A 12,530-nucleotide genomic window follows, 5' to 3' on the forward strand; every position below is an offset into this window, starting at 1 on the left:
GAGGTAACCGATCAATGTTTCTCTCTCTCACGTCAATGTTTCTCTTTCTCTCCCTCTAAAAATCAACAGAACTATATCCTCAGGTAAGGATTTTAAAAAATGGTTAAAATGTAAATTTGGTTATGTATATTTTATCCTTTTAATGTTTGAGTGCATGACATGCCTGTTGTTTCTCTTTATTAATTCAATGGACTGGGGTGGACTGGTTAATAACTGAAGTTTCAGACAGATTTTTATAATAATAAACATTTTTATTTGCTATGTATCTTTTAGCACAATTTTTTTTTAATGAAGTACTAGCGCCAACATAATTTGGCCTGCTGCTATTTGCTAGAATTAAGTCGTTAATTATCGCAAAGACCCCAAATGCACTATAAGTTCATGTGCTCAAAAGCCAACTATGTACTGCATTTCCCATAACAGTTTAGGAAAAAACAATATTAATGATCTTAACAGCTGTGCAGCACAACAGTGGGCTTTCTTCTCAACCTGGGCCTCGTGGGAATGCATCTGTAGCAAACACACTGTGAGGACGGTGGGATGGACTTTCATACCTGCCTCCAGCAGTCGGGCTGTCCTTCCTTCACGATGAAATGCTCCACACACACACACCTCGTTCTCTCTTTTCTCTCAACAAATATACAGAATGGGAGGCTTCCTGCCAAGCTCTGTATAAATGGCTACCTGTGAACGGTGGGATGCTGGGAGCCATGACAAGAGATGTGGATCTCCACGCCTGTTCTAGAACAGCATCCCACACACACCGAGTCCTGCCAGGCTATAAATGACCACGCACAAGAGCATGCCCCAAACCATTTCAACCAGGGTCTTGTTTTTAAATTTCTGCATACTGCGACTTTCTATGGTACCTGTCCTTCATTAAATTGTATATTTCTGTATGTAAAATACAAGCAGTTTTAAAGCGATTTTGAAAACTGCATTTAACCTGAGAAACACACACAACCCAAAGGTATGACCAGTATATGTTTGCAGTCTTCCAACCCAGAACCACTGTCAGTATTTCTTTCTGAACATGTACAGGACCCTCCCCTATGAGTTTACAACCTTGAGTCAGACAAACTGCACCTAGTTCTCTCTCAGAGGAAACTGCACTACACTTGGAAATTTCTTAAATAAACTGATGATTTGGGGGCAGGAAAGATCCCTTTAAGTATTACTGAAAATTCAAAATCCAACATATAGCAATATGTTTTATCCTTTAAATAATTACCTTCTGAGTACCAACCCACACTTGCTGAGTGGGAGAACTACCTGGTGCCTTGATTTCCACCGCTGCCAGATAATTAAGAGACCGACCAGCTGCCCCGGTGGCTGTGCGGCCTATATTTAAACCCTCAAACTCTGGGGATCCTTTTCCCCTGCTAGGACCAAAAAAAAAGGACTCCAAAAGGCTGACAGGGAAAAGACCACAGGCAAAGCGCACAGTTTACATCTCTTTAAAACCAACGTGTACATCAAACGGCAAGTATTTTTATACTCCAGGGATCAAAGCGGGAGAAGATAAATGTTTTTAAACCTGGAAAAACAGCCTGGGGCAAAACTCTCCCCATCTGAGAAATGGCTTCAGTCCACCAGCCAGCATGGCAGGCCTGGGGAGCATGGCTGCTTCTGTTGTGAGCAGGAAACTGGGCTTCCAGGTCCAAGCTGCATACAAACCAGACAGCAAATACTCAACAGGGCTGGGACAGTTACTGCATTAGGAGACTGAGAAGAGAGGATAACCCCGGATCTGCTGCTGTTAAGGCTGAATTGTGTGCGCTTCCCCTACCCCTCAAATTCATGTTGAAATCCTATCTCCCAGGACTCAGGATGCGATTTTATTTGCAGATAGGGTCTTTAAACAGAGTAATCATGTTAAAATGAGGTCATCAGGGTGGGCCCTAACACAGTATGACTGGTGTCCTTATAAAAAGGGAAAATGTGCCCGGCCAATGTGGCTCAATGGTTGAGCATTGACCTATATGAACCAGGAGGTCACCATTCAATTCTCCGTCAGGGCACATGGCCGGGTTGTGGGCTCAATCCCCAGTTCAGGGCGAGCAGGAGGCAGCCGATCAATGACTCTCTCTCATCATAGATGTTTCTATCCCTCTCTCCCTCTCCCTTCTTCTCTGAAATCAGTAAAAAAAAAATAATAATTTTTTAAAAAGGGAAATTTGAACACAGGGACAGATGTGGCCAGAGGAAAGGTGATGTGACAAGGGAGAAGTCAGTCATCTACAAGCCAAGGAGGGAGGCCGAGAACACATCCTTCCTTCCCTCAACAACTTGGTCTGGGACTTCCAGCCGCTGGAACTGGGAGACAGCACACTTCTGCTGCTTAGGCCCCCCGTCTGTGGTACTTTGCTATGGCCGCCTTAGCAGACTAATACAGCAATTCACCAGCCTTGAGGCCTCAGACTCGACACAACCCAGACCTCAAGGGCCTCTCCAATCCAGCGGATATAAGGCAACACCCAAACCGATACAGTTCGCATAGCCTGCCAGCACGGTGCCAGGCACCGCGGGTGACAGAAGAAATCTAAAACCCTCTCTAACCTCTCCCGAAGGATCTTCCCACCTGGCTGGCACAGAGGCTGTATAGTGCATTGCAGATTGGCCACGCGGCCATAAACCAGGGCCAAGAATGTATTTTATTTTAAATCAGATTCCTTACTTATCATCCAACCAGCAAAAGAGCAGAGCCAACTTTTAAGATAGGACTTTTTCCCAGGACAAATGGCAAGTACATCATAAATGGTCTCGGGTTCGGTGAAGTTTGGGTACATCGGAATGTGTTATCCTCCGTGCCTCACCCCCTTGGGACACAATGTTACTGCAGCGATATGGCCTAGCTGCCCCGCTTTGTCCACCAAACAGAATACAGTACGTACACCTTCAATATGTCAGCCTGTTTCATCTCCCTCAATACATAATTGATTTTCAACATTTTATGCTCCAGTTACTGCCCCAAAGCCGACTGGGACAAGTTCACATTTCAAATGCTCTTTCCTCTAAAGTATAAAAGCAATGATGAGAACAAGTAACAATCTGTCTTCACCTTTTTCTTGGAGGAGTTGTTTGCTTACCACCTTCTCCAGTTTCTCTGTCGCTCACATATATACCCGTCATGTAGGAGAGAAGACACAGAACCTAACCAGCCTGGCTGGGAACAGTGCCACGTATAGGATGAGAAATGACCACAAAGGAAAAAAAAAATGTCTTTCTTCAGAACGCTGAAAGCATAGCTACTCGCACTCCCAGTAGAAACAGAATTAGGACCAACGTCAAACAAAAATTAAAAGCTTAAATTTCCCCAAAAAAAAAAAAAAAAAAAAAAAGTAGAGCTATATATTTAGGTCATTTTATTTTTAACCACAGCCTTCTAAATGACCTGAATATCCCAACATCCACTCTAAATGACGAGTCTTGCAATTCCTATGAATAATTTAGTTGGGCAAATTTGTTCTACTTGTTGAATAAAAATGTTCCTTTAGAAAATGACAAGCCAGTTGCCCAGAATAATGTTCAGTCTGAATAGATTCCATTACTCTTCGGGGGAAAATGGCGCATGAGGGGAGAAAACATCTTTAAAAACTGGGTCTCCTGCAGGGGAGAGGTTCAACAGCCAGATGGGAAGGGGCAGTGTTGTTTACCTGAAATTTCCCATCTACTCACCATCTCTCAACAATAAAAACCTAGCCCCAGCCAATTTGGCTCAGTGGATAGAGCATTGGCCTGCGGACAGAAGGGTCCCGGGTTCGACTCTGGTCAAGGCATGTACTTCGGTTGCAGGCTCCCAGCCCTGGCCCAGGGCATTTGGGAGGCAACCAATTGATGTGCCTCTCTCACATGGGTGTTTATCTCTGTCTCTCCCTCTCCCTTCCACTCTCTCTAAAACTCAAATGAAAAAATATCGAGTGAGGATTTAAAAAAACCTAGACATACCAAGGTATTTTAAAGTTCCAAACGTGTTTGAATTCAGTTTCTGAAAGACATTGCTATCAGCACACTCAATTACAGTGCCTTTCTTAGAACTTGGAGTGAGGAATCTACTCCAAGGCCGGGACATTTGCCTTCCACTAAAATGGACACAACAGCCACACCAGCCTCAGCAACAATATGGTTAGTGGGTTTTGTGTTTTGTTTTTGTTTTTAAATCCAACCTCACTCTTACAAAACCAGGATCTCAAATAGAAGAAAATCAATGCATCCAAAAGGTTGTTGGCTTTGGGGAGCAAAACAGCATTTATTCCTGGTGGGGAGGCAGAGGGGAGGGAGGGGGGTCTGCCTGGCTCCTGTTTCCTTTTGTGTGGAGGGCAGGCCTCTGGTTTACCTCTGGGTCTCTCTCCGGGTCCCTCACTCACCCTTTCCTAGAAGCCCTTGCTGCTTGGGAACTGAAACTGGGGACAGGGGCCCAGCCACTCACCACTTTTTGGGTGCCAGGCTAGCCTGGATGCACACATTTCAGTCTTCTACAGCCAGGCTACACGGACGCAGGCCTCCATGCCCAGCACTACCTGTGAGCAGCCCAGCAAGCCCGACGATCATGGAATTCAGTATTAGGAAGCCCACTGTTGACACGTATTTAAGTCATATTCTCCAATATTAGTTCTGTCATTTAAAAAAAAAATACAATTTAAATTCCTGATGTCTTCTTTTTTCTGTCTCTATCAGAACCAGTTCAGAACTCAGACTGGCAGGATAACCTGGGCGTGTCATTTATTGCCCCCCTCAAATCCCAGGAATCCCCCCAAAATGAAGTTTTCCTCTTTGAGAGGTATAATTGATATCTTGGTATCTTTAAAAGTTTTATTTCTAAGTAAACTCTGGGAAAATAGAACAATAATACCCAAAACGCTGACTTTTTTTCATTTCATTCAAAGCACAGATGATCACTGCTGTTGTTATGACCTTTCTCAGGGTATTCCAGCTCTGCTACTCAACTAGTGGCCACTGAATGAGCCTGTCTATGCTCTTCATCCTCGTTTGTAAAATGGAAATAGTGATATCCCTACCTCGTATGTATGGCTTACAGTGAATGAAATAATGTGGATTAACTATTGCACATAATGTACCTGGAACACACACATAGGTAGTGCTATATAATGCCACCTCCCACCTTCATCTATTCCAAGTGGACACTCATTTAGAACCCAAAGGAGCTCTAGGAGATTATTCCAGTAAACCTTTCTTTTACCTTGAGATAAGGAAATTGAGACCCAATGTGAGTCAGTGACCTGCCAAAGGTCACACAGGAGAAAACATTTTAAAGCTTTCATTCACTTCTACTAACACATACTTCTGAATGTTGTTTCCTCCTCACATCCTTGAAATAGAACTGACAGGTTATAATCTGTACACTGGAGCCGCGAGTACCAACAATGGGGAGGAGGACTTGCAGGGTTTACGGGCACGCCCGCCTTAGGCCAGGCCCTCCACTCTCGCTCCCACGGCTTCTCATTCAAAGGGTGAGGGAGGGCAGCGACATTCCCCTAATGAGTCATGTTTCTGAAGTCAGCATAACTTTTCCTTGAGTCACTCTTAGTGAGGTCACTTTTCTCAAGGACTCCTGGCAACCCCAAATCTTTCTTTTTATCAGTTTCTAATTCTATCCCAGTCACATCTAAGTATTTGCCAGCTATCCCAGTTTCTCAGGTCGACCATGAAAGCCACAAACTCATCAACCGGTTATGAGGGTGACTAAGCCTCTTTTACACAGAATTAAGGACAGAAATATTTACTACGGGTGTTCTCTGAATGATATTATAACTGTCATTTAAGAAAACGTATCCCATCTTTTAAGGAGGTTCCTAAGGGAATGAAAGGTACCCATAAAGGTCCTTATTTGCTATTTCTACTGGTTCTTTACTATCCAGCCCGCCTAGTTTCAGGAAAGGTTTTTTTTCCTCTCTTATTGTGAAATGCTCTGCAGAATATACTCCAATAGCACTTAAGTATTTAATTTATGGATAATCAATAAATTGCCATTACTGTTGAGATGCTGTCAGATTCCACTTTCTGTTCAGTACTAAGTACACAGTTTTGCGCAATTTCAAATGAAACTTTGCCCAATCTATCATTTCTCTCTCCAGTCTGCTCTTAGTTCCTCCAGAAACTATCATTTGGATTCTAAATCCGTCTGGAATTCCCAACTTTTCATAGCAGTTCAACCCAGTCACAGAGAGAACAGAAAACTGGAGATGACGGTCTACCCCAACCATCCTCCCAAATCCATTCATATTCATTACCACCCGCTGGCCTGAGGTGGGCACCGAGGCCGCCAGGCTGATGGCCTCGACTTTGGGTGCTGCCACAGGACTCTCCCAGGTACCCAAACAATGGTTTGTTAACTTGATCCCTTTGTGTGAGCTTTTAATCCACAAGCAGGTAAACTATCTGACAATCTCAGAAAACGTTAATTTGGGGAGAAACTAAGACTAGTTTCCCGCCAAATATCCCAAAGTAACGACAGTAAGTGCCCCACTCCAGCCCCTCTGCTCCTGCCCTTCCGGGACTTCAGCAGCCTTTACCCCAATCTCTCCTGGGGCTGCAATCAGAGTGGCCGCCTCCCTGCCCCTCTACCCACCCACAGCTCTTGCCAAAGTCAAGTCCAGTGACTTCACCCTATTTCCATTTTCTCGCTTCCAAATGATTAACCTGACTTCCCTGCCACTCCATTCAGGTCTATTCCTTTCAAATAGCTGGAATACCTTTCAAATTTAAAAGCAATTTTGCATACTTCACATAGGAACTATATTTTTTCCCACCAGCATGTCCAGCATAGTTAGGAGAAAGCGTTTAGACCAGCGGTTCTCAACCTGTGGGTTGCCAACCTGTGGGTCTCAACCCCTTTGAGGGTCGAATGACTCTTTCACAGGGGTCACCTAAGACCATTGGAAAACACATATATAATTACATATTGTTTTTGTGATTAATCACTATGCTTTAATTATGTTCAATTTGTAACAATAAAAATACATCCTGCATATCAGATATTTACATTACGATTCATAACAGTAGCAAAATTACAGTTATGAAGTAGCAACGAAAATAATTTTATGGTTGGGGGTCACCACAACATGAGGGTCGCGGCATTAGGAAGGTTGAGAATCACTGATTTAGACCATTCTAACAGGGACACTTTAATCTGTAGGAGTGTGACCACTTCACCAACATTTTCAAGCAGATGGCTAGGAAGAGCCTTCTAGTTTACGCCCCAAAACATCCTACCCTCAGTCTGCCTGATGGTCTACCTCTCTGTCAACTTCTCATCCACAAATCAGTCCAAAAAACTAGCAAACCCTTCCTCAAAAATTGCCATGTGCTTTCTTCTCTAGATTACTTTCAGTCCTTCTAAAACAGATAAAAAGAGGAAGGCACAGGTGATCTCCTGGATAAGAAAGAAATATTAGAATGTCTAATCGTGGTTACTTAATTCTTTTATTTCTATTTTTGTGTATTTTATAGTGCAAATAGCTTAATTGTAAACAATTTGTGATTATAATTCATAAATATGTAAATGTTGCAGGTATAAGCAAAAAGTATTTTAGTGATAGGATTGCTATGTCAAAAATGTTTAGGCTAAGTCATAGAAAGATAAATATCACATGATCTCACTCATTTGTGGAATATAATGAACAACATAAACTGATGAACAAAAACAGATCCAGAGACAGAGAAGCATCAATCAGACCGTCAAACCTCAGAGGGAAGGTAGGCGAGGGTGGGGGTAAGGGGGAGAGATCAACCAAAGGACTTATATGCAAGCATATAGGCCTAACCAATGGACACAGGCAACACGGGGGTGAAGGCATGATTGGGGCAGATGGGGGGTAATGTGGGGATAAGGACACATATGTAATAACTTAATTAATTAAAAAAAATTTTTTTAAATGTTTAGGCTACTGGGGTAAACACTAATACCCTCTTATAATACGTAATTTTGGTGTTCTATAGACAACTCTTTCTAAAATATTTATTCTAGTTGTTGGCTAATAAAATATTTTGTATTCATGCAATGTTAAGATGGTAACATAATATTCTTATTACTAAAATCAGACCTCACTCTTAGCTTTCCTATATCTTTGACTTATACTTTCTCACTGAAGTCTGTTCTTACAGATAGTCTTCATAGCTTAAAAAAGTTTTAGTCTTTACTTCAAAAAGAAAACCAAGGAAACAAACATCCTTTTAAAAATAAATGGCACTCAAGGAAAATGTTCAAACAAATATAGCACCTACAAAGTACAGGCACTATTCTAACTTGTTTCTCATTGAGTCCTCATAACAGTATAATTATAACACTGTATCATATAATATTCATTTTAATAAAATTAATTATAAAAACTTGGGGAGAGATTAAACAAAGAACTTATATGCATATACACATAGCCCATGGACAAACATTAGTGTGGGGAAGGCCTGGGGAGCAGGGTGGAGAGGATCAAAGGGGAAAAAATGGGGGGGGGGGGGCATTTGTAATACTTTCAACAATAAAGTTTTTAAAAATTCATGTTTTTAGTCAGTGGAGAAATTTACTTTGTGAAACTTAAGACAACTTTAAAATCACAGTAAGTAATGTTTTCAAGAAGCGGTTTCTGAGGACATGATGCTCTGCGCCTTCCACTTTCTCCTTCTACCTACTGTCCAGGAATCTGTTATTACTGTGTGGCCTTGGGCTGGCAATTTAACCCCTCTGTGCTTCAGAAGCCTTATCGGCATTCAGGCCGTCCATTGGGTCCCTACCTTGTTCACTGGCCTACAGCAGTGAACAAAAGACAAGATCCTGTTCTCAAGGAGCCTGAGATAACACCAGGAAGGCATTGGCCCAGAAGATGACCTCTCATTATGATGTTAGCCATTATTATTTCACTAAACTAAGGGCTACCTTCGTCATCATTATCTTAGTCCTAGTTTCATTTCAAGGGAAATCCAATTTGCCTTATTCTACCTAGGCCCTGGAGAAAAAGGGCAGAGAAGGGGACAGTTAAATGACTCATCAGAATTAGGGCCAGCAAGCCTATTGACTCTCCACCTTTTCTTGAAAAGAACTGTTGCAAATCTCTATAGATCCAGCCAGCTACTGGGGTAAAACATATTACATCCAGGAACAAGTTTCTGCAAACGACTTTTGGTAGACAGCAGCATCCTGCTGCACTGGATCCTCCCAGGACTCACTTTCTGATGATGCTGATGAAGGTCCATTTACACCTGGAGGTTACGGCTGAGCTGCTGCTGCGCATCTGACAGCTGCAAAATTTAACTGCAGAGCAACCGAATCCCTAGTGATGCTGGCTCCCAGGCTGACCTTCCAGGACCGGCCAGGAGAACATCTCTTTATTTATTCAACCTCATTATGTAATCACGATCACAGGCCTCGCTCTCCACGGCCACCACTGACACAGCAAGCATTGCTCAAGCAGCCTGCCTTTCAGTGGAGAATCTAAAACCACCAGCAGGAGACTGAAGGGATTCTGCCGGATCCAAAGTAAACACGAGAAGTAAAATGATAACAGGAACTCTCAAAGGAGCACTTCCCTCATAAACAGCTAAGATCACTTCACAAACACCTCACCAAACTCAAATATCTCAACAGGCCCGCATCTTCCAGCCAGGGGTCACAAATGCCGTTGGCCACCCCTGAAGACAGGATACACCTTAGGAGTTTTAGGTTACAACTTCAAAAACTTCCGAAGGAGCCAGGTCAAGTCTATTTCCTAATATATGTGTTTTATACCGTTCTGCTAAAAAGAAAGAAAATCTGCAGCAGTTTGCTGATCGGCTACGAAGCCAGGGAGTTGGCCATGGTCTGACCTCACCCTTGGAATCTGCTGTCGGCGTTAGAAAAACAGCCAGTCCTCCGCACCACTGCCTCCTCCCCACATTCATGCCCCTAAATTCAGCTTCAGGTTGCTGATTTCAGATGTAATGGGAGGAAGGAAGGAAAGAAGGAAGGGAGGGAAGGTGGGAGGGGGGAAGGAAGGAGAAAGTAGGTACAGGCTAGCTAGCCCTTTCTCTGAGCTGTCCACACCTCCCACTACGGGTCCCAAACTGGGAAGAATCTTCTACCAACAAGACTGTGAAGACAGCAGACATATCCCTCCAATACCAGGCCTTATGCTTCTCTGGAACCCCAACCTCTTTCTAAGACCAGGTTAGTGTTACCTGGACTTCCCACCAGCCCCCTCACAGCCCACACACAGCCTGGACACCAGAGGACTGTCCTTGCATCCGACCTCTCAACCCTGTGGTCCTGCTGCTCCCTCGCCCTCCCCTTCCCCTCCTCATCCAGCCCTGTGCCAACAATTCCTCCCTCTCCCTTCTCCACTACAGACTCTGGAACCTTCTTTTTATTGCTAAATTCCTGGGGCTACTACTAAAGGCTTTGGAGTCAGAGGGATCTGGCAGCACCAGTCTCTACCATTTTCTGGATGCACGACCTTGGGCCAGTAGACAAATCTCTTCAAACCTGAGATGCCGCCCACATCTATCCAGCAGGGTTTTAAATGAAAAATACACATAAAGCATTTAGCAAAACCCCCAACAGACATGCATATATTTAATAAGTTCCCATTTCGGAACAGAAAAAGGTTTCATAAATGGTAGCAATTATCATTGTCTCCCTCCTTCACCTTTTAATTTTTTATTGTGGTAAAATACACACAACATTAAATGTATCCACTTTAGCAAGTGCACACTCCAGGGGCATTAAGAACATTCACACTGTTGTGCAACCATCACCACCATCTGCCTCTAGCACTTTCTTAGCTTCCTAAACGGAAACTGTGCCCTTTACCTACTAAATTGCCATCCCCTCTCTACCCTGACAGGGCCTCTCTCCACGGGAGGTGCTGGCTGAGCCCATTTCTCTTCCAACCTCATGTAAAAATTCAGCCTCTTTGGCGGCTCTCAGAGCTCTCACTGGCACCTACCTATTTTTGGTAGCTTCTCCCGTTCACTGGGAAAGAAATGGGGAGAGACTTCGTTCTCAATTTTCTCTTCAGCCAGAGGTCAGCTCCTAAAGCCACAAGAGCACAGGGGTGAGAAGGGGGTGGTCGGAGGGGCCTGGACACCCGGATTAGAATCCTGTTATTTATTAACTGTGTGACTTGGGCAATAACTTAGGCTCTTGGGAGGTTAAGTTTCCTCACCTAGAAATGGGGGTAATGACAGCACCTATTCACAGAGTTGCTGTTGAATGAACAATTCGAAGCACTGAGAGCAGAGCGCAGCACACAGCATAGAGGGACCCCAGCTCCTGTCACCCTCACTGCTGCGAGCCTCTAACCCTTGCTCCTGATTCTAGTCTGCCATTCCCAGGGCCACACACTCTTAACCTCCTGTCCGTGTAGTGCTCTCAGCCCCCCACTCCCTGGAGTGTGTCCCCGTCTTCATTCCCTAGCAGTGTGGACCCCATCACTGATCATCTGACTCGGGCCTTTGTCACACCCTCCATTCTCTTCAACCCTCTTCTTCTCTCTCACCCGTTGGAATCAACACCACACCTCAGCGTCCCCACACTGAACCCTGGACCCGAAGTTCCCACAGGGAAGTCACACCACTCACTACATTTGAATGTCTCTGACCCAGAAAGGCCCTCCGTATCCTTAAAAAAAGGCCCTTTCCATCCCCCTCAGCAACCATCTCAAACTGCCACCATCATTCCCCTCAACCCTGCTGTACAAAGGCCCTCTCCTCCCTTTAACCAGAAAACCAGCCCAGCCAGCGTGGCATGCCAACACTAACTTCCGGCCCCTGTTCCTGACCCACCACGCATCCACATGCACAGCCCAACCTCTCCCGTCCACTGCTCTTCCCATCAACCTTCCCATGGGCTCCTCCCGCAGCTCCCTCCTGCCTCCACGCTGCCTCCACACTCACCCACCTTATACATACATACACACACACACACACACACACACACACACACACACTGCTTACCCTCCATGCTTCAGCTGTCCTCTCTGCCCCACCCACATGGCCTCACCTAGCTACGCCCTTGAGATGAAGCTCAAGAACCACCTCCTCCAGGAAGTCTCCCCTCACGCCTCCTCAGATTCCTTTAACTTCTGCAAACCTCACTGTGCCACTTCCTCTGATTGTGTCTCTCCCTGAAAACAGAGGCTTCAGGGTCCACTGTGAACCCTCAGGGCCCAGCACAGTAGAGGTAGTAACTATTGAATAAATCAAAGGGGTGAGCACAGCAGCCCTGCAGTGTTTTATTAGAATGTTTTATTAAAAGCATGACCGATTAAGATTCAGAATCAGCCACTTGCACATGATGACATACATTTTCTTCCTCTGATCTAGATTGAGAAACATCCCTCCCCCTGCCTTCCCAGAACAAGTATTCCTTTGATGAAAGAAAAAAACAAAACACAACACTCCTTCCTCCTCAACCAAAACAGAAAACCTAAAATAGCAGTTTATGAAAAATATCCAGCTGACACTGGCTTAGGTAGGAATAAGCGCTGTTGTCCAAGCTGAAGAGCACAAAGGGAAGTTTACTTTGGACGGCTACTGAGGGA

General features: G+C 44.4%; 1 protein-coding gene across 11 annotated transcripts in view; it reads right to left on the reverse strand.

Annotated features, from left to right (window-relative positions):
• Positions 1-12,530, reverse strand: part of TANC1 (tetratricopeptide repeat, ankyrin repeat and coiled-coil containing 1) — a 246,155-nt gene that overhangs the window by 199,325 nt on the left and 34,300 nt on the right. For 7 of the 11 annotated variants that reach the window (XM_036318724.1, XM_036318720.1, XM_036318718.1 and 4 more), the window contains exons 2-3: positions 10,935-11,020; positions 4,430-4,614 (exon numbers count right to left, since the gene is read on the reverse strand). The exons of 2 other annotated variants lie outside the window; for them this stretch is intronic. The gene's annotated coding sequence lies outside the window, so the exon portion shown is untranslated. The remainder of the gene's footprint in view (positions 1-4,429; positions 4,615-10,934; positions 11,021-12,530) is intronic. 2 more of the 11 variants (XM_036318716.1, XM_036318715.1) reach the window with 2 other exon arrangements.

This window comes from Myotis myotis, unplaced genomic scaffold (genome assembly GCF_014108235.1).
Source record: "Myotis myotis isolate mMyoMyo1 unplaced genomic scaffold, mMyoMyo1.p scaffold_m19_p_8, whole genome shotgun sequence".
NCBI lineage: Eukaryota > Metazoa > Chordata > Mammalia > Chiroptera > Vespertilionidae > Myotis > Myotis myotis.